This window comes from Echinops telfairi, unplaced genomic scaffold, assembly GCF_000313985.2.
Source record: "Echinops telfairi isolate 266 unplaced genomic scaffold, ASM31398v2 ScPeMD7_6;HRSCAF=24_1, whole genome shotgun sequence".
Classification (NCBI taxonomy): domain Eukaryota; kingdom Metazoa; phylum Chordata; class Mammalia; order Afrosoricida; family Tenrecidae; genus Echinops; species Echinops telfairi.
The window spans coordinates 2208232-2227848 of NW_022103903.1; the positions used below are offsets into that span (position 1 = coordinate 2208232).

The 19617-nt window shown below is 39.4% G+C and overlaps 1 pseudogene; it reads left to right on the top strand.

The window, feature by feature from the left end:
• Positions 1–359: 359 nt before the first annotated feature.
• The window catches only part of LOC101639650, a 19832-nt pseudogene continuing 574 nt past the window's right edge, over positions 360–19617 (top strand).

Sequence of the window (19617 nt, forward strand, 5' to 3'; positions counted from 1 at the left end):
GCCTTTTGCCTAGGCTTTGGCAAAGGAAAAGCAGCCAGGGGAATAAACAAAAGAGCACACAGGCGGGAAGCTACAACAAATACCAAACAGGGCCAAACAGTTTGTTTATAAACAAGAGAAAACAGGGGAGAGGGAGGCAGGCACTGGGGGACTGGGCGGGGTTGGCCTCTCCATGGGGACCAGGCAGGGCCAGCTCACTAAGGATGACCCCCACGTGGTTGGAGCTCTGGGTACCATCTTGCAGAAGTCGACAGAAGACCATGGGCTCAGTTGCCTGGAAACAAGGTGGTGGCGGACACTTAGTGGCATCATCTCGTTGGGGAGTAGAGAACCACGGGGTTGGCTATCCCTCCAGGAAAATGGCGGCTGCAGGCAGCCATGTCGGGATTCAGTGGAGACCAAGCAGTGGGACCCAGAATCCTGTAGAGACCAGCAGGGGTTATACGTGTGCATGCGCCCATTTTGCTGGCTCGGACACAGAGCTGACCACTGACAATAAGAAAGGCTTTGGGGAGCAAAATTCCCCAACACTGCAGGCTGCAGTTTTCCAATCACATCCCAGGAAGCGAGGCTGAGGGGCGCATTCGAGACACTGGGAGAGCAGAAAGGCAGCCCCACAGCCGCACAGAGAAGCAGGAAACACAGCCAACACACAGGTGGGGGAGGCAAGGTGGCTCCTTGTCACTTGTGAAGCGTGGCCCCCTAGCAGGCTGCTGTAGAGTTGGCTCTCCCATAGCAATAGTCACTTTCACAGACCAGGTTTAGTGGAGGATGAGGGAGAAGAAAAAATTCCACTTCTCTGAAGGAGGCCAGCACCTGGTGAGGTGAAAGTCTGGCAGGTGTCCAGGAAGAGTCAGTAAGGCCAGAATGGGAGCCCCCCCTACAGGAAAACATCCCAAGCTGGACTTATTTAAGGTGTAGTCCAAAAGGTATTTCCGAGTCACACGGCACCACACGTTAGGTTTCTTGGGTGGGAAGCAATACTTCAGTTCTTGGCTTCGCAAGAGCAAGAATTCCCGCCTAAGCCTGGTTTGTAATCCAAGTGAGTTTTTATAAAGAATGGAACATGTTTCAGGTTTTACAGTCTCAAAAGAGTACAAGCTATCTTAGGAAAGCATGCCAAATCTTGCGTAGGCTGCACTGGGCTTCACGGCGGACCACGGCAATCCGTGGGACTGCTCGCCCACACGTGGTGACCGGCAGTGAGAGAGACCACAGCATGGTCAGGCTGGGGCAGGAGCAGCGTGAAGGGCAGAAGGGGTGAAAGGGAGAAGGGAGAAGGCCCGGCTTTCCTGCCACCAGGGTGTTTAAAGCCTCTGCCTGGGGAGGTGTGGTTGATGGTATTGGTTGACCCCATTGACTGAATTAAGCCCACCTGGCTCACAGGTACCTGAATTGGGGCATGCCCAGTTAAGGGTGCTCCTAGGCATTTAAAGCTCACCTGATTCCTCCCCACCCTCCTGTAAGGGCCTTGTGTAGGCATGAGAGGGACAGTGCCCTCTATCCCTATTGTGCCACCGAACAGTTCCATTTTGGACGAGTTCTCTGCTATCCTATTGGATAGGACTAAAGTCTGACTTTAACAGAGGGTGTGAAACAGGTCACACACTTTGCTTCCTTTGGGGTGTGACCTGTCAAAAGACAAAGCCCACACATTCCTCTGTGTCTATGAGGCATCTCAGACTTAAAGAAATCTGAGAACCACTGGCAGTGGACACTTAAAAGATCCCAGTCTGAAGTGGTAGAGGCTGAGACAGTGGCATCAGTGTTTGAGGGAGGAGACCCCTGTCATCAGAGTGGGGCAGTGAAGTGACTCTGGGACTATAAGGCAAAGCCGTGAGGTCCGGGGCCAGCAGAGGCAGAGGCCAAGGGGCCACACTGTGGAGCGGCTGAGAATGGGAGAGAGATGTGACTGCTAGATGTTGCTGTGTTTCAATTACTGCACCCTTAATGCATTCTGATGCCGGCTTGCGATAACATGCCCCTTTAATGGTGATTATTGTCTGCGAGTTCTGTGTGGCCATTGCAACGCATTACTGAACCCTCCATAGGAATCCAGTGCCACGAGAGGAACAGTCCGAGTCGGAAGAGAGTGAGAAAGGGCGCAGAGGGAAGGCACGTCTGATCCCTGCCTGGTGGCAACAGGGAGGCCAGAGGAGGTCAGAGGGCTCCTCTTGCCAAGTATGGAGAGATGGAGAGGGAGAGAGAGAAAGACAGAGACGAGAGACAGATAGATAGACTGATAGCAAGGGATTGATTATAGTACTCAAGTAATATCTGAGAGGGGTTAGTCTATAATGATAGTCTTCTATATTGTAATAGCTATAATGTATCAAGTAGTTACTCAGTTCTGTAAAGTCTGCTAAGGTTTTACTTATGACATTTTATTTGTCATAAGAATTCTGATGTATATAGATGATTAAAAATTAGTTAATTTCAAAATTAGTGAGGGTAGTGTCACAGCCCTGATTTTTTTTAACTCTCAAGACCCACAATCTTAATCATATTTTATGCCTCAAATGTACTGGTAAGAATAAAATCATTTGAGATATTTTCTCTGCCATGTTAAAGTAAGAAATATATCAATGCTTAGAATTCAGGGTTTGACAATAATGTGTAAGCTTTTTGGGGGATGTGTCTATTTGTAACAGATAAAATTATATAAATTGGAAGAGCTTGATTGTATAATTCAGTTTTTAAACAATTTTAAAATCAAAAAAGAAAACAGGGATGAATAAAACAAAATGAAAGAAGGAAGGAGGGAAAGAGGAAGGAAGTGGGAAGAAGCAGGAAAATGGGGCATGGTAAAGAGCTAATGCTATTATGAATTAACCCTAAACGATCTGTTGGCTTTTTTTATTAAATGGGATACAAAAATAAAATACATTTGACTATAGTTATTTACAATAACAACTATAAAGTGAAATAAGCACCTAATTTAGTTAATATTCTACTGAGCACTTGCTATGTGAGAATGTGCTGAATAGGTAAGTTTCTCTGATTATTGATCTTCTCCTAGGTATAATGGAGAGATTGACTTCCTTTATGTTCCCAGCTCTAAATTTCTATGATTCTGCACTTACCATGTTTGAGTTAGGGAAAAGGAAGTAAGAGATTGACACAAAGCATGTTACCAAATTAATGGACTAGTGAATCCATAATTATTTTCCTGACTAGCATGGGACATAATGAAGAATGACTGTCATTCTGTGCTATAGAAATTTCAATCATTTTTGCTATGCTGCACAATAAGGAGAAAAAAATATGCTACTGCCAGTTCTTACATTTACAAATCTATACAGACTAATTAGCAATTAAATAGATATTTTAATAAATGCTATGAATCAAGCCTAATTGTATATTCTGTCAGCTAGCTGTGATGTGAGAAATACCATTCCACACTTTTTGTCTATTACTGTGAATAATTGAGAATCAAGTGGGTGTGAATTGCATAATACTTCCTGCTACTTCAAAATCAGCAAAGATATTCCAACTCTTTCTATTTACTATGAAAGCATTAATCAATTTTTCCTTTTCATAGCTATGAATATGAAACCGAGTGGCTGATAAAAACATGTCTTGTTCTGTATCATGTCATGGCTAAATGAGTACATTCTCTTAGAGAACAGAAATTAGTTTTCAGCTATAACATGTGTATGTAGGTCCTCCCATATCCTAGAGTGCATTCTAAAAAAATAATGATGAAGGTAGTATAAAACACACATGGATATGATCAAACTCAAAATTCACTGTCATTGAGTCAATTCCGACTCACAGTGATCCTCTAAGACAGGGTCGAATGCCCCTGTGGGTTTCCAAAACCACGATTCCTTAGGAGAGTAGAAACCAGATCTTTATCCTGCAGAGCAGCTAGTGTTTTCTACCTGCTGGCATTGGGGTTAGCAGCCCTGCACGTATGCCACCATGCCACCAGGACACCATAAGCTATGCGTGTGTTTCTTATTCTCTAAGACATGGTAGTCGTATTCATGAAGAACGTAACTGATAGGCAACTGACACCATGGCATCGAGCTACTTTTAGTGGTGGAATGATGCTCTACAAAACAGCAACACCATCCTCTCTAAAGTGGCAGTAATATCCCAATAGCCCTAAATTAATCACTTTATCATTTAAAATGATTACGTGTTATTTACAAAATATTAAGTACAAAAGATCTAGTAACAATGCTCTATAATACATGGGTAAAGTAAATAATTTGATTTAGTAGATTAGGTGTTGACTTGGAACCATAAATAAAATTACAAATTCTCTCACACCTCTGAAACATTGAACTAGACAGATAACCCTTCAGGTGCTTAATATCCTCTCTGGAAAACCGAGAATAATAATTTAACCCCCAAAATGATAGTGAAGATCCATTTATATATTCTATGTAAGAGTGACCTTTACATTGTAATATAATAATACTAGCATGCTTTACCCTGTAAAATAAGTTGAATCTATTTTACTTAAATAAATAATGCAACTGAGTCAGAGGAGAGACAGACGGTACATAATATTGGATACTATTTTCCAGTTTTATTGTTATTTATGTTAAGAATGAATTTTTTAAAAATTCCTACTATGTTAAATAAATGTGTATTTAGTGTTTTACTGAAATTCTACATATTCAAGTATAAACACCATTTTGTGACAGTAAAAGTATACTTATAGTATCCACTAAATACACATTATAAATTTCTTTAAATAAGTTTGATAATTAGCTTACAAAAGTAGACCTCAGCAAATTCACAGAGAAGATTTAGTTCAACTGCTTTATTATTCTTAATTTTTTCTTAATTTCCAGACAATTCAAAGCAGTAACATTTCCTTTGATGATTGATTTTTTCTTTTTATTGTCAATGATTTAGGCTTTATCCTAACTCAAAATAGTTAAATAACTAGTAGTATGCAATTTGCCATTCCATAGTAACAACATTTTATCAATGTTTCCTGAACCATTGAAACTACTCTAAACATATAATAATGCTTATTAAAAATACAGACTCCTCCCAGTGGTGTGAGTGGCAAAACAGGGAAGGTAAAGGGAGAATGGGTAGGAAAGAGGGAACCGATTACATGGAACTGTGTGTGACCTCCTCCCTGGGGGACAGACAACCAAAAAGTGGATGAAGGGAGACGTCAGACAGGGCAAGATATGACAAAATACCCATTTATAAACTATCAAGGGCTCATGCGGGAGGGGGGAGCGGGGAGGGAGGGGAAAAATGAGGACCTAATGTCGGGGGTTTAAGTGGAGAGAAAATGTTTTGAGAAACGATGTACAGATGCGCTTTACACAATTGATGTGTGTATGGATTGGGATAACAGTTGTATGAGCCCCTAATAAAATGTTAAAAAAGAAAAAAAAATACAGACTCCTCACAAGAGGCTGTTATTTTCTTAAAATATGCCAGAACTGAGGAAGAGACAAATGAAAAAGAATCTATAGATTTGAAAAAATAATGTGGTAGCCAGCCTCCAACATAGTTTCCCATGATCCTTCCCTTCAAGTATTGTTGCATGTCCCTCCCACATTGTCAGAGTTAGTCTGTTTAACCAACATAGTAGGCACATGCACATGTAGGTGACTTCTGCATCTAAGTTATAAGTTGTTGCTGTTAGTAGGGCATTTATCTGGGATCACTCACTCTGGATGATGTCCATTGTGCAGCTAGGAAGACATTTTAGTAGCTTCTGGAAAATTCACTAGTGGGAGACATGCATCATATCCAGCAACAATCAGGACAATTCTTCTGTCTGTCTGAGAAAGAATTTCTTCTTTCTCCTGAGAAAGCCTTAGCTTAACCAGAACTGAATACTTAATTAACAGAAATTGCAGAACCATAATTGATTTTTAAGCCACCAAATTTAGACATAAATCTGATATGTAGTATAGATAATTAATAGAATTGTTAAAGGATTTTAAATAATAATTATTATTCATATATCATAAAATAATTAATCTATAAAAATTCAAGATTTACAGGCTGAGATTACATGTTAGTTTACTCACCAATATATTATGCTTAGACATAGAATGATGTTACTCTTCTGGATTTATTAACATTTGAAAAGTTTATTTTTAGTTCTGAAAACTCAATTTTTCCATAACTCCCAAGGTCATGGAATTTTTATTTATTCTCTCATTTCTTTTGTACATATTTATATAAAATATACTTCATTGATTAGCAATACCATTATTCATCACATTATAAAAAGTTAGCTGTGAAACTTAAATGAATCTCTATTAGTGCTTTTATTTTAGAGGCATAAATCTAAAATATATTTTGGAGATTAATTGAAGAAGAAAATTTATATTAAAAGAAAAAGAGGACTGTAAAGTTTCTTTCTAATAGAAATGAATGGCAATGACTGGTCTTCTGATGTTATTTATTGAGTCTAATGAGCTGATACAGTAATACATAAATGTAATATTTAGTTTCATTAAAGTATCCAGTTTTATGTGTAAACATTTTAAGAAGAAAAAAGCCTAAAATGACTTTGAGTCTTAATTAAATTTTAGTCAGTTTTGTTTTATTGTCCTCTACACTTCAGATGAGGAGCCCTGGTGGCATAGTGGTTTCAAGTCGACGGCTAACTGTTACATCAGCAGTTCAAGACCATCTCTACCACGAAGGATGAGGCAGCGAAGAGTGAGAGTCAGCCAACGCACAGGGACAGTTCGACACCTTTCTATCGGGCAGTTACGAGTCAGAACTGACTCGATGTCACTGAGTTTGGCTTTTCGACTCTATGTGTAATAAAAATATGAATGCCATGCTTGACTTATGTTTATAGAATTTTATTGAGATTCATTTTTAATAAAAATGAAAAATGTATCGTTCCAAATATGAATAAAAGGGAAATTATATTCTTTTGTTCTTTATTTTATATCATAGGCTATTTTCTTACTAAAAATAAATGTTTTATTCATATAGCACACTGATATCAAGTAATTTCTGACACATAATGAGCCTACACAGGGTTCTAAAATTGTAAGTCTTTATGGGAGGAGCAAGAAGACAATTTCGTCTTTCTCCCATGGAGTGACTATTATCCTTTTATGACAGTCCAGAGCCTAACCCAATGCATCTCTAGGACTCCATGCATACACACACACAAGGGAGCTAGGAAAGGTCAGGGGAAATGGAATTAAAAGGTGTGGTCATTAGATCATTGCATGTCAACTTTAAGATAAATAAAAGTATCAGTGTGCTGTTCAACCTGTCAGTCAAGTCACATCCACATAGTGCCTCCTTGTGGGCATGACCTTCTCATAAGGAGGACCCTGGGAACCTCCCCTGTCCTCTCTGCCTTCACCTTCCTGTTGGCTGAGCCATTATCTGCCAGAGTCACTGCCATTGGATACACACAACTTTGTACCCACCAGCCTGTGATTCCTGCATTCTGCATCATTGCATATGCCTGTGTGAGGCTAAAGAGGGACTTATCAGAGTTAGGACTTGAGTTGGGCTGGGCTAGAATGTTCTCTCCATAAATAAGTATATCTTGATATAAAGCTCTATTATACATATATATGAGTGTCACTGGATTTTTTCTCTAGTCAACCCACCTTAACACAAAAGTTAATGGAATTTTTTCACAAAATCTTTGAAGATTATATATATATACACATACATATGCTCTATATATGTGTGTCATACAAATGTGTATATATATGCCACATATAATGTATATAACACACACATATATGTATTTGTAATTATTCAACGAACGTTATATCAATGCGAAGTATCTAAATTAAAAGCATTCTAAATGAGAATGACTTTGAACTCTAACAGAAGACTACACTTATTGGGAAAGATAATCAATGCAGAGCAATCAAAATATAAGCACAGGTCTAAATAAATAGAAATTTCTTAAACTGTAAGTATGATTTAAGAGGAAGTAAATATTGACTAGTTAATAAAACAGGAAATCTCTCCATTTACTTTACTTTGGTGAAAGATAGATGGACATCTATTCCCAATCCAAGTGACAAGACAGGAAACAAACATCAGAGAAATCAATAGAGTGATAGAGCCATTAACAATGATTGATGTGAGCTAACTTACTGTCTTCCTAAGACAAGAGGCCAGGTCGTAGAAAAAAGGGTAGATGGTGAAAAGGAGGAGAAATGGAAAAGAAAACATGAGGAAAATCTTAACACATACAAAAAGTAATTCAATATATAAAATAAATAATTCTAATTTTTATCTATATAAAAGTAAAATTTTAATTTATGATGCACGACTAATGACAAATTCCTTAGGAAATATAAATGAGAAAATAAATACCGAAATAATAATTACACATATATCAAAGGAAAGCAGTTACATTGTGGCAGTTGGGCCTTGGGATGACAGTTTCCAGTTTTGTTTGAGAAGCCTGTAATGGCCCCGTGAAACAATTGCTGACCTAGACACTGCTAATTATTGTTGGAACTCACCCTCCCACCTCCTGTCTCTTCTTCTGGTTGCATAAATACATGACAAAGGAGAAAGTGTTGACCCTTGAAATATATGCACTACACTTCAGAAGAATTTATATCTATATCTATATCTATCTATCTTTAAATTATATATATATTTCTTTAAATTATATATTATATATTCCTTTAAATTATATATATTCCTTTAAATTACATATATTTTATGTATTCCTTTAAATTATATATATGATATATATTCCTCTAAGTTATATGTATATTAGATATATATTCCTTTTTCTACAGACAGAAATCTGGGAATATCTTAGAAATGCATAATTAAAGTGTGAGGTAGTAGTGGGAGTAGGATAAAGTATGACAAGGTCAACTTTATTGATATCAGTGCACTATGCAGATATTCTTCATTCCAGGAGTTTAAAAAGACTCAAATAGGTTGTTTGGTTAATTGGCTGAATTATGGACCAAAAGATGTTTATATTAAATGAAGCTTAATATCAAAACTACTTTGGGATACTGTAGAGGTAGTTATGTAAATTCTTAATAAAAGGAAACATTTAGAGTAGATTTTGTATGTGTATAAAATTTACCCACCCAATTTTAGAGAACCCAAGGACATATCTGTAACCATATAACTGTGAAAAATCAATTTGTGAGAGTTCCCCAGAATCCTTGAATGCAGAATCCCCTAACTCTCTCCTCAACATGTCAGCAAGAACTATTGTCCCTGAACTGGGCAACCTAATGCAACGGTGATCACTGAACCCCATGGTGGCCACGTCTCTGTAGCAGTGTTTAATTGATAAGAGCATGGTGGGTTTGGCACCGTAATAGACAGACTGAGGCAAAGCAGGAATCAGAGGAGTCTGATGAGGCTGGAACGCTGGTGTTGGTTATAACTGATTTTCTGTTCCTGTGGGTCAGATCAGAGCCACGGTAGTACGGTGAGCTCGGTATTGGGCTGCTAATTGCTAAGGTTGGCTGTAGAAAATCACTAGCCACTCTTCAGGAGAAAGATAATATCTGTCCATATCTGGTTCCATAAAGACTTATAATTTTGGACACTCTACTCTCTAGGTAAATAGGTAGTTGTAAAAAATTAAATTAAACTCATAACAATCAGCCATCTAGGCATTAGTGACCTAAATTGACTGATATTGGTTATTTTGAATCAGAAAACCATATGGGGATAAATGAATCAGAAAACCATACTGGGAATAAAACAATAAAAAGAAAAGGCTTTGCATTCATCTTCAAAAAGAATATTTCAATATCTATCTTGCAATAAATTGCTGCCTCTGATATGATTATCACAGACTTGCCAAAGCTAGTGATGAAAAAGTTGAAAAATTCCACCAACATCTTCAGTTGCAAGTGGAGTAAGTATACAATCAAGATGCATTGATCATTATTTGTGATTGGAATGCAAAAGTTGGATACAAAGAGGAAAGGATAGTAATTGGAAAATATGGATTTGGTGATAGGAATGAAGCAAAAGATTGCACGACAGAGTTTGCAAGACCAATGTATAACTTTGGTTATACAAGACAAATAACTTTTTTCAACAACACAGATGGGGACTATGTCTGTGTATTTCTCCAGATGGAACACACAGAAATCGATTTGATGACGCCTGTGGGGAGATATGAGGAGCAGCTCAATATCAGCCACTAAAAAAGAACGAGTGAACGATTTCAGGAGGCAGCAAATGATTGAGAACCTATGGTATCGAAGTAAGAAATCCAACCTGCATTGAAAACATTAGTAACAAACAAGGATCCAGGAGTTGATGGAATACCAATTGAAATGTTCCAGCTAGCTGATAAAGGACTGGAAGCCGTCACTCTTCTATGTCAGGAAATTTGGAAGTCAACAACTTGATCAACTCACTGAAAGAGGTACATATTTGTACCCGTTCCAAAGAAAACAGACCCCAAAAGAACACTCAATTTAGAAAACAATATTATTTATATCATATGCAAGTAACATTTTTAAAAACATAATCCATCAGCCATTGTAGCAGTACATTTACAGGGAGTTGTCAAAAGTTCAGGCCAGATTATAAAGAGGACTTGAAAGACAAGACAACATTGCTAAGTACCAGAAAAGATTTACTTGTTGATATGTGTCCGTTGACTATGTAAAGGGATTCGACTATGTAAATCCTATCCAAACTATGGATAGCCTTGTGAAAAATGGGAATTTCTGTTTCCTTAATTTTGTTCATGCAGATCATGTACATGGACCAAGAGGCAATTGTACAAATGGACAAAAGGGCATACTACATTGTCTAAATCATAAAGAGAATACAGATTAGACTTGTATCCTCTCACCACACGTATGCAATCTGTATACTGAGACAATCATCAGAGAAGCTGGATTTAACAAAGAAACATTTGGCATAGGATTGGAGAAAGACTTACTAATAGCCTTAAACATGTAGATGATACCCTTCGCTTGCTGAAAGTGAGGAGGACTTGAAGCATTTGCTGATAAAGATCAGGAAGTTCAGCCTTCAATATGGAATACACCTCAATGTAAAGAAAACCCAAAGCCCTATAAGTGGAACATTAGGTGACAACATGAAAAATGGAGAAAGATTGAAGTCATGAAGGATGTTACTTTGTTTGTATCCACAATGAATGCTCATGGAAGCAGACATCAAGAGGGAAATAGCACATTGTATTATGGAAATATGCTGCACAGGTCCTTTTTAATATACTGAAAATCAAGGATGTTATTATGATGACTAAGTATGCCTGAACCAAGCCATGGTATTTTCAAGTACTTCATATGCCTGTGCTTTAGGAGAGATCAGTCCCTGGAGAAGGACAGCATGCTTGGTAAAATAGAGGGAAAGCAATAGGAGGAAGATCCTTGAAGAGATGGATTGATACAGTGGCTGTAACAATGGGCTTAAGTAAAAGAACAATTGTGAGGCTGGTGCAGGGCCAGGCACTGCTTTATTCTGCTTTATTCACAGGGTTGTTATGGGTCAGCACTGACTTGGTGGCACTTCAAAACAACAACATATGCATGTGAATGCTGGACATGGAATATGGAAGACTAAAGACAATTTGATGCATTCGAACTATAGTGTTGGCAAAGAATCATGAAAGTACCATGGACTGCCAAGAGAACAAACAGATAGGGCTTGAAAGAAGCAGAGCCAGAATGTTTCCTAACGGCAAGGATGGTGAGACTTCATCACAAGTGCCCTGGATGTGTTAGCAGGAGACACCAGTCTCTGGAAAAAGACAGCAAGCTTAGTAAAGTGGAGGGCCAGTAAAAGAGAGGGAGGTCCTAGAAGAGATAGCTTGCCACAGTGGCTGCAAAAGTGGGCTTAAATAAAAGAACAACGATGCAGATGTGCAGGACCCAGGAGTGCTTTGTTCTGGTGTACGTAAAGTTGCTATTAGTTGGAACTGACTCAACAACACTGAAAAACAATGACAAACAGCTTTGGGCTTTGCTACTAGACCTTCCTAGAGCCTGATGGCTACTCAGTTAACCGACTACTCAGCTCTCTATGTTACTACGAGACCAGCATACACTGGGAAAAGATGGAAATTGTCAAGAATTTAATTTTACTTCAATTCAAAATCACAGACCACCCACACAGCAGGCAGGGAATCAAATGACTCCCTTATTGAGCAAATCCCCTCCAAAAGACTTCTTTAAAGTGTTAAAGACCAAAGACGTCATTTTGTGGACTAAGACACGCTTGACCCAACTCATGGTGTTTTCAATCACGTTCTATCTCTATGACAAATACAAAGCATGAGGAAGATCGGAAGAGAATGGATGCATTTTGCTTACAGTGTTGAGGAATCGTGAATGTACCATGAACCAGCACAACAAACATATCTTTCTTTGAAGAAGTACAGTCAGAATGCTCCTTAGAAGCAAGGAAGGAAAGATCGCTTCTTAAGTATTTTGATCATGTTATCAGGAAACGCCAGTCTTTGTAAAGTAGAATCGCGTTGAAAAAGAGAAAGCCCCCCTGGGAGATGGATAGACACAGAGTCTGGAACAGGGCGCTCAAGCATAAAAACACTTGTGTGGATGGTGACGGACTGGGTTGTATTTTGTTCAATTTTATCTAGTGTTGCTATGATCCAAACAGACTCAATGGCACTTAAGTACAACACATTGTTTTAAAAATTAGTAACATCTACATTGAAACTAACTAAAAAAATTTTTTTAAAACTATGTCATACTAGATAATGCCAGACTATTCCTTGTGTTAATCAGGCACATAACACATGGACCCTCATTGACTAGGAAAGGAAGTATAATGTAATTACACAAAGCAAAACAGAAAAAGCAATGATGAAACATAGTTCTTGAATGCTTCCCCCCCCCCCCACTATCATGATCCCAATTCTGCCTTGAAAATTTGGCTAGACCAGAGGATGTACTTTGGTACAGATAGCAACTGGAAACACAGGGAATCCAGGAGAGGTGACTCCTTCAGGACCCGTGGTGAGAGGGGCGATGCCTGGAGGGTGAAGGGAATGTGGGATAGAAGGGGGGAACCGATTACAAGAATCTAAGTATAGCCTCCTGCCTGGGGGATGGACAGCAGAGAAGAGAGCAGAGGGAGACGTCAGACAGTGTAACTCATGACAAAACTATAATAATTTATGAATTATGAAGGGTTGATGAGGGAGGGGGAAGTGAGGAGGGAGGGGAATGAGCAACTGATATTAAGGGCTAAAGTAGAAGGCAAATGTTTTGAGAATGATGAGGGCAACAAATGTACATATGTGCTTGACACAATGGATGTATGTATGGATTGTGATAAGAGTTGAACGAGCCCCCAATAAAATAATTAAAAAAAAATCAGACCCACTAAACTCATTGAGATTGGAGAAATCCCTGAGGTTATCTCCTGAAAAACAGTTCAACACTTGAACTGAAATAAACCCTTTAGGTCACCTTGCAATACAATATCATAGTAGCTCCAAAAATAATACGTTTTTCAAAGCATAACTTCTTTGAAAAAAAATCACCCATCTGAAATCAAATGGATAGCAATTAAAAGAAACATGAAAATACAAAGGGCCAGGGAAACTAGCTTAAAGAAAATGGAACAACCAGAACAGGAGTGAGGAGAGTAATGTTCGGGCACTGTGAAGAGTGGACTCACTGGCACAGAACAAATTTTGTACATGTGTAGAAGTAATTAAACTGGGTTAGGGAAAGTGGTGTGTGAGTAGACATATTCAAGTAAGCATAAACATCAAGATATCTGAATCCCACATGACTGCTCACCAAATAACTTTATCAGAGAAATATTTCCACAATTAGGTAGGCAAGATGATTCATTCTATGGATACCAGTCAGCTTTCATCATCAACTACTCAAGCTGTTGTTGCCCAGTATCCAAAAACGAGTTGACCGTGGTGGCAGAGATGGAAGTTAACATTGACTCAGCCCTATATATTTCCACACATATAAAGCTGAAATGGCTACAGCCAATCATTGTGGAATACTAAAACTGGTAGTAAGAAAGACCAACAATATAGTTTCTAATGGAGTGCTGAACAATAAGCTCCTCATGCAAGAAGGCACGTAAAATATTATTGGGGGGAAAATACCTTCTTAAAATCAGTGTCAACTTTAATTATAAAGAAAGAGAAAAGTTCCTAGAATTTCTTCTGCTGAAGAAGCACAATGCAAAATGAGAAGAAACAGCAGCAAATGCCTATTTATTATAAAAATGAGGAATGTAAGAAGTATGAAAATTAGAAGTCATTACAAATGAAATGGAATGAATATCCTAGACATTAGTGAATGAAAACGGACAGGTCTTGACCACACTGTGTGTTACAGTCACACATTTACCATGGAGGGTCTATGGGGTCAACCTCAAGGCGGGGAGTGACTCCCTTTATGTAAGGGCACAGAGACATTGACAAACTCAGCAAGAACCAATCGGAGAGAATTCAGTTTATTTGCACTGGGGGTGGGTGGGACTCCATACTACTTCCTACTGGGGCCTGCTAGACAGGAACATTCCGGAGAGATTTGAGTGCAGATGGGTGGGAAGCAAGGAGGCATGAGGGGGTGTCTACCTGGGTGCCCTCTTTTAAACAGGTAGTGTGGTCATCTAATGTACCCGAAATGTGAAACTCAAATGGAGCTTCATCTCTTGCTTGTGAATGGGTACGTTTATACAATCACTGTAGCAGACATTTTGGAAGTTGTTATACATTAAGCATACATTGAGCATTAAACCAGACCAAATACATAAAAATAGTTGCTATTCAGTTGTTTTCTCTTATACCAGACCTAGTGTGGCAAAGCACAACTTCACGCCGAAGTCTTTTAGATGCCTGTGAGCTTTGGGGAAAAGTCAGCAAGTCCTTCTTCTAAGGTGTCTCTGGGGAAGTTCTGATAATGACATATTTAGTTAGTAGTGGAACACTAAACCAAGAAGACATAGATATGTTTCTCTTACATAATTACAATATGTGTATGTAAATGTTACTATTGTATTGTACTGTTCAGGTGGCTCCAATTAATCGGGCTCCTAAGTACAATAGAAAAAAAACAAAAACCACTGTCTGGGCCCGTGCCACCCTCAACACTGTTGTGATTGAGCCCCTTGCTTAAGATCATCCAACAAGAGTGGAAGAACTACGCCGACAGGGAGCTGCCTGAAGTTAAGGCCTGATTCAGAAAAATCCCTGATTCAGGGATAACATTGCTGATTCCAGAGGGATCTTGGCTCCAAGAAGAACATACCAGAAAGATGTTTACCTCGGTTTCATTGACTATGAAAGGCATTTGGCTGTGTGCCATAATAAGCTGTGGATAATCCTGGGAAGAATAGGAATTTCAGAACACTTCACTATGCTCATTCAGAACTTGTGCAGTTGTGCAAACAGAAGAACAAAGGAATAGAGCATGGTTTAAAATCAGGAAGGATGTGCATTAGGGTTGCATCTTCTCACCAAACCTGTTCAATCTTTATTGATTGTGAGTAAATAATCAGATAAACTGGGTTGTATGAAGAAGAGTGTGCATCAGGATTGGAGGCAGGCTTATTAACCACCTGTGATATGCAGATGACACAACCTTGCTTTCTGAAAGTGAGTAAGACTTGAAGCACTTCCTAATATTGATCAAGGATTATAGCTTTTGGTATAGATTATAACTCAATGTAATGAAAAAAAAATCCTCACAACTGGACCAGTAGGTAACAGCATGACAAATGGAGAAAAGGTTTAAGTTGTCAAGGCTCCACAATCAATGCCCATGGAAGCAGCAGAGAATATTTCACAAGAAATATTGCAGTTGGTAGATGTGCTGCAAAAGACCTCTTTAGAGTATTGAAGAACAAGGATGTTACTTAGAAAACTACAGTGTGCCTGACCCACACCATGGTGTTCTCCATTGCATCATATGCATGTGAAAGTCAGATATTTAATCAGGAGGACAGTAGACGAATGGATGCATTAGAACTGTGAGACCGGAAAAGAACACTCAAAGCATCATGGACTGCTAAAGGACAATCCAATCTACCTTGGAAGAAGGCCAGAGTGCTCCTTAGAGGCAAGGATGGCAAGACTTTGTGTTACATACTTTGGACATGTTGTCAAGGGATACTAGTCCCTGGGGAAAGACATCATGTTTGCTAAACTGAAAGGGAGGCGAAGAAACTAGGATGACCCCGAGTGACATGGATTGACACCGTGGCTGTACCACTGAGCTCAGGCACAGGAACAGGTGTGAGGATGGCACAGGCCCACGCTTGCCGTGTTTCATTCTGTTGTGCAAAGGCGGCCATGGTTCAGAGCCGATGCAGGCACCTGAGAACCACAGCATGAGCAAGAGTCAGTTTCAGAATCTCTTCTTACAGCCAGTTCGATATTTCCTTACTTTCTAGGGGCCCTTGGCTTTCATCAGGTGTTCAATGAGCCAAATCTATGCTTGAGGTGTTTTCAAAATCCAGGCAGAATACATCCAAGGTCATATTTTGACCCTTATGGATTTATTTTAACACAACACTGACCAGTCACAAGCTTGCACATCTCCAGAGGTTGCTGACTGGTTACAAATTAACTCATGTTTGAATTTATTTTTATTATATAATCTGTAAGCATGAAAGCAATATAGGTTTTAATAGCATATACCTACATGGGATAGTTTGACTTGACGTGGTTGGTCAGCCAAGGGTTAAATTTTTTTAACTTCAACTTCATAGTCGTCATCGTCATCATCATCATCATCATCATCATCATCATCATCATCGCCATCCAATTGATTGTGAATCTATAGGACAGATTAGAAATACCCCTGCGGGTTTAATGTTTTCTATGATTAGAAAGCCTCATCTTTCTCCAATGGAGTGGCTTGTGGTTTCAAACTGGTGACCTTGTGGTTTTCAGCCCAATGAGTATCCCACTATGCTATTAGGGCTCCTTTCACTTACCTATGAGCAATTAATCTTGTTTCAACTGTCAACCCCCTGGCCTTTGTTTTTAAAATCATTTTATGGGAGCTCTTATACCTCTCATCACATCCATCATGCATCCATTGTGTTAAGCACATTTGTACATAAGTTGCCATCATCATTTAAAAAATATCTTCTTTCTACTTGAGCCGTTGGTATCAGATAACCACCCCCCCTTTCCCACCCTCCCGGTCTCATGATTTTTTTTCGTGTCTTACACCAACCACTGTCTTCATTCACCCACATTTCTGTTGTCTGTCCCCCTGGGAGGGGGTTATATGTAGATCATTGTCATCGGTTCCCATTTTTCTCCACCCACCTTCCCCTTCCACTGCTGGAATTGCTACTCTGATTATTGGTCCTGAGAGGTCTACCTGTCTTGGATTCCCTGTGTTGCAAACTCGTACTTGTACCAGTGTATATGCTCTGATCTAGCTGGATTTGTGAGGTAGAATTGGGGTCATGATAGTGGGGGTGGGTGGAGGAAGCATTAAAGAATTAGAGGAAAGTTGTATATTTGTTGGTGCTATACTGCACTCTGAATGGCTTGTCTTTTCCTTGTGCCAACAAACCCCGAGACAAGGGAAGAATAAGTGATCTATAATTGATGGTGAGGAGGGCGTAGGATATCTGGTGGGGCTTGATCAAGGGCAATGTGGCCAAGAGGAATTATGGAAACCCAAAGAAAGGCCAAACATGACAGTGGGATAAGAGGAAAGTAAAGAAAAATAGAGGAAAGAACTAGGAGGGAAAGGACATTAATAGAGGTCTAAATACTAAGGCATGTAAATATGTAAATATATTTATATATCACAATAGGGAAATAGATCTATGTACATATATTTATTTGTGAAGTATTAAGGCAGCAGACAGACATTGGGCCTCCACTCTAGTACTCCCTCAACACAAGAACACTTTGTTCTAATAACCTGGCATTCTGTGATGCTCACCTTCCCTGACATGATTGCTGATGACAAAATGGGTACATCAGCAAATGTGGTGAAGAAAGCTGATGGTGTCTGGCTATCAAAAGGCATCTGGGGTCTTAAAGGTTTGAAGATAAACAAGCTGCCATCTATCTGAGAAGCAACAAAGCCCTCATGGAAGAAGCACAATGGTCCGTGTGATCATGAGGTGTCAAAAGGATCAGGTATCAGACATCAAAGACCCAAAGCGGAAAAACCATATTGATGTGAATGAAAGGACAGGTGGAATGGAGACCCAAAGCCCTTCTGTAGACCTGGCCTTGTTTTGACTGGTGATAGTGAGTTTCTGCATGGCCTCTTCCAACATATTTAGTAAATTATATTATGCGTGTTTCCTCTGAAGAAATCTATAAGTACAATTGTGGTTTATGTTGTTGAAAACTGGTAATTATAATGTTGATCTTGCAAAATTCTATCATGAGATCTCCACCTTCATTTCTCTCACCACAGTCGTATTTTCTAATTCCTGTTCCTACCTGTTTGTTTCCAACTTATGCATTCCAGTGTCCAATAATTATTGATGCATCTTGATCGCACGTTTGATGACTTTCAGACTCAAAATATTGGTATAATTCCTCAGTTTCCTCACCGTGTTTTGTGTTGGTTGTAAATCTGAGTAACAGTTGTGTATCCTATCACAGACAACATTGTACTTAAAGATAGAGCTTGAAATGTCTTGTTAGACGATGACTATGACTCAAGGCCTCTGAAACTTGTTGTTCCCAGCATAGAAACGACATGGTCAATATTCATTCGTTTCAGCACATTCACGGCCAGGATATTGATCGTTATGGGTTCCATTTCATTTTTGTAGATTTCCAATTTACCTAGATTTCCTTCGTGCCTTCCAAGTTCCAATTTCTAATAGATGTTTATAGGTGTTTCTCCTTATTTTGAGTCGTGCCTCATCAGCAATGAAGGTCCCCAAAGCTTTTCTCCATCTGTTTGTCGACCCTAGTGTGAGAATGCAGCTCTTCCTCAGGCATACTTTGAGTGTTTCTGACCTGAGGTCTCATCTTCCTGCACTTTATCTGTCAATGTCCTCTCCTATTCCTGAGGTTTTCAGTATCTGACAATGTTCTGCTACTCTTCATAAGGTTCTTTCTCTTTCATAGTTAGTTATTATTCTGGAAGCTCTGTTGACAATTGTTAACCTTGGGGGCCCTGTCGGTGACTGGGCTCAGGAGGCCGCATTCCTGTTCATGGCCTAGGCCCTGGTGACCCTCGCTGAGTTGCTGGTACTTCTGATTTGTGCTTCTGACCATGACCTCTGGTTACTACATTAACATGGACCTGCATCCAAGGAGTGCTTCTTCCAGCGGGTCACCTTGGGCACCAAAATGGCCCTCATCTTTGAGATGACTGAGGGAAGCTTCCTGGATGTTGATTTGGCGATCGCAGGGCCTGATACTAAAGGGATCTACAGAGGAGACAGAGAGTCTAGTGGGAAATACACATTTGATGCTCACATGGATGGAACATGCAAGCTTTGTTTTAGCAATGGGATGTCCACCATGACCAATGATATTGAGGAAGGAAAGAAAAGACATGAAAACAGAAGCTCACAAGAACAAGGTAGAAGAAATGATTAATGACCTAGCAGTGGCGATGACAGCTGTGAAGCAAGAGCAGGAATACATGGAGGTCTGATAGAATGTGCACCACACACAGAATACATGGAGGTCTGATAGAGTGTGCAGCACACACAGAATACATG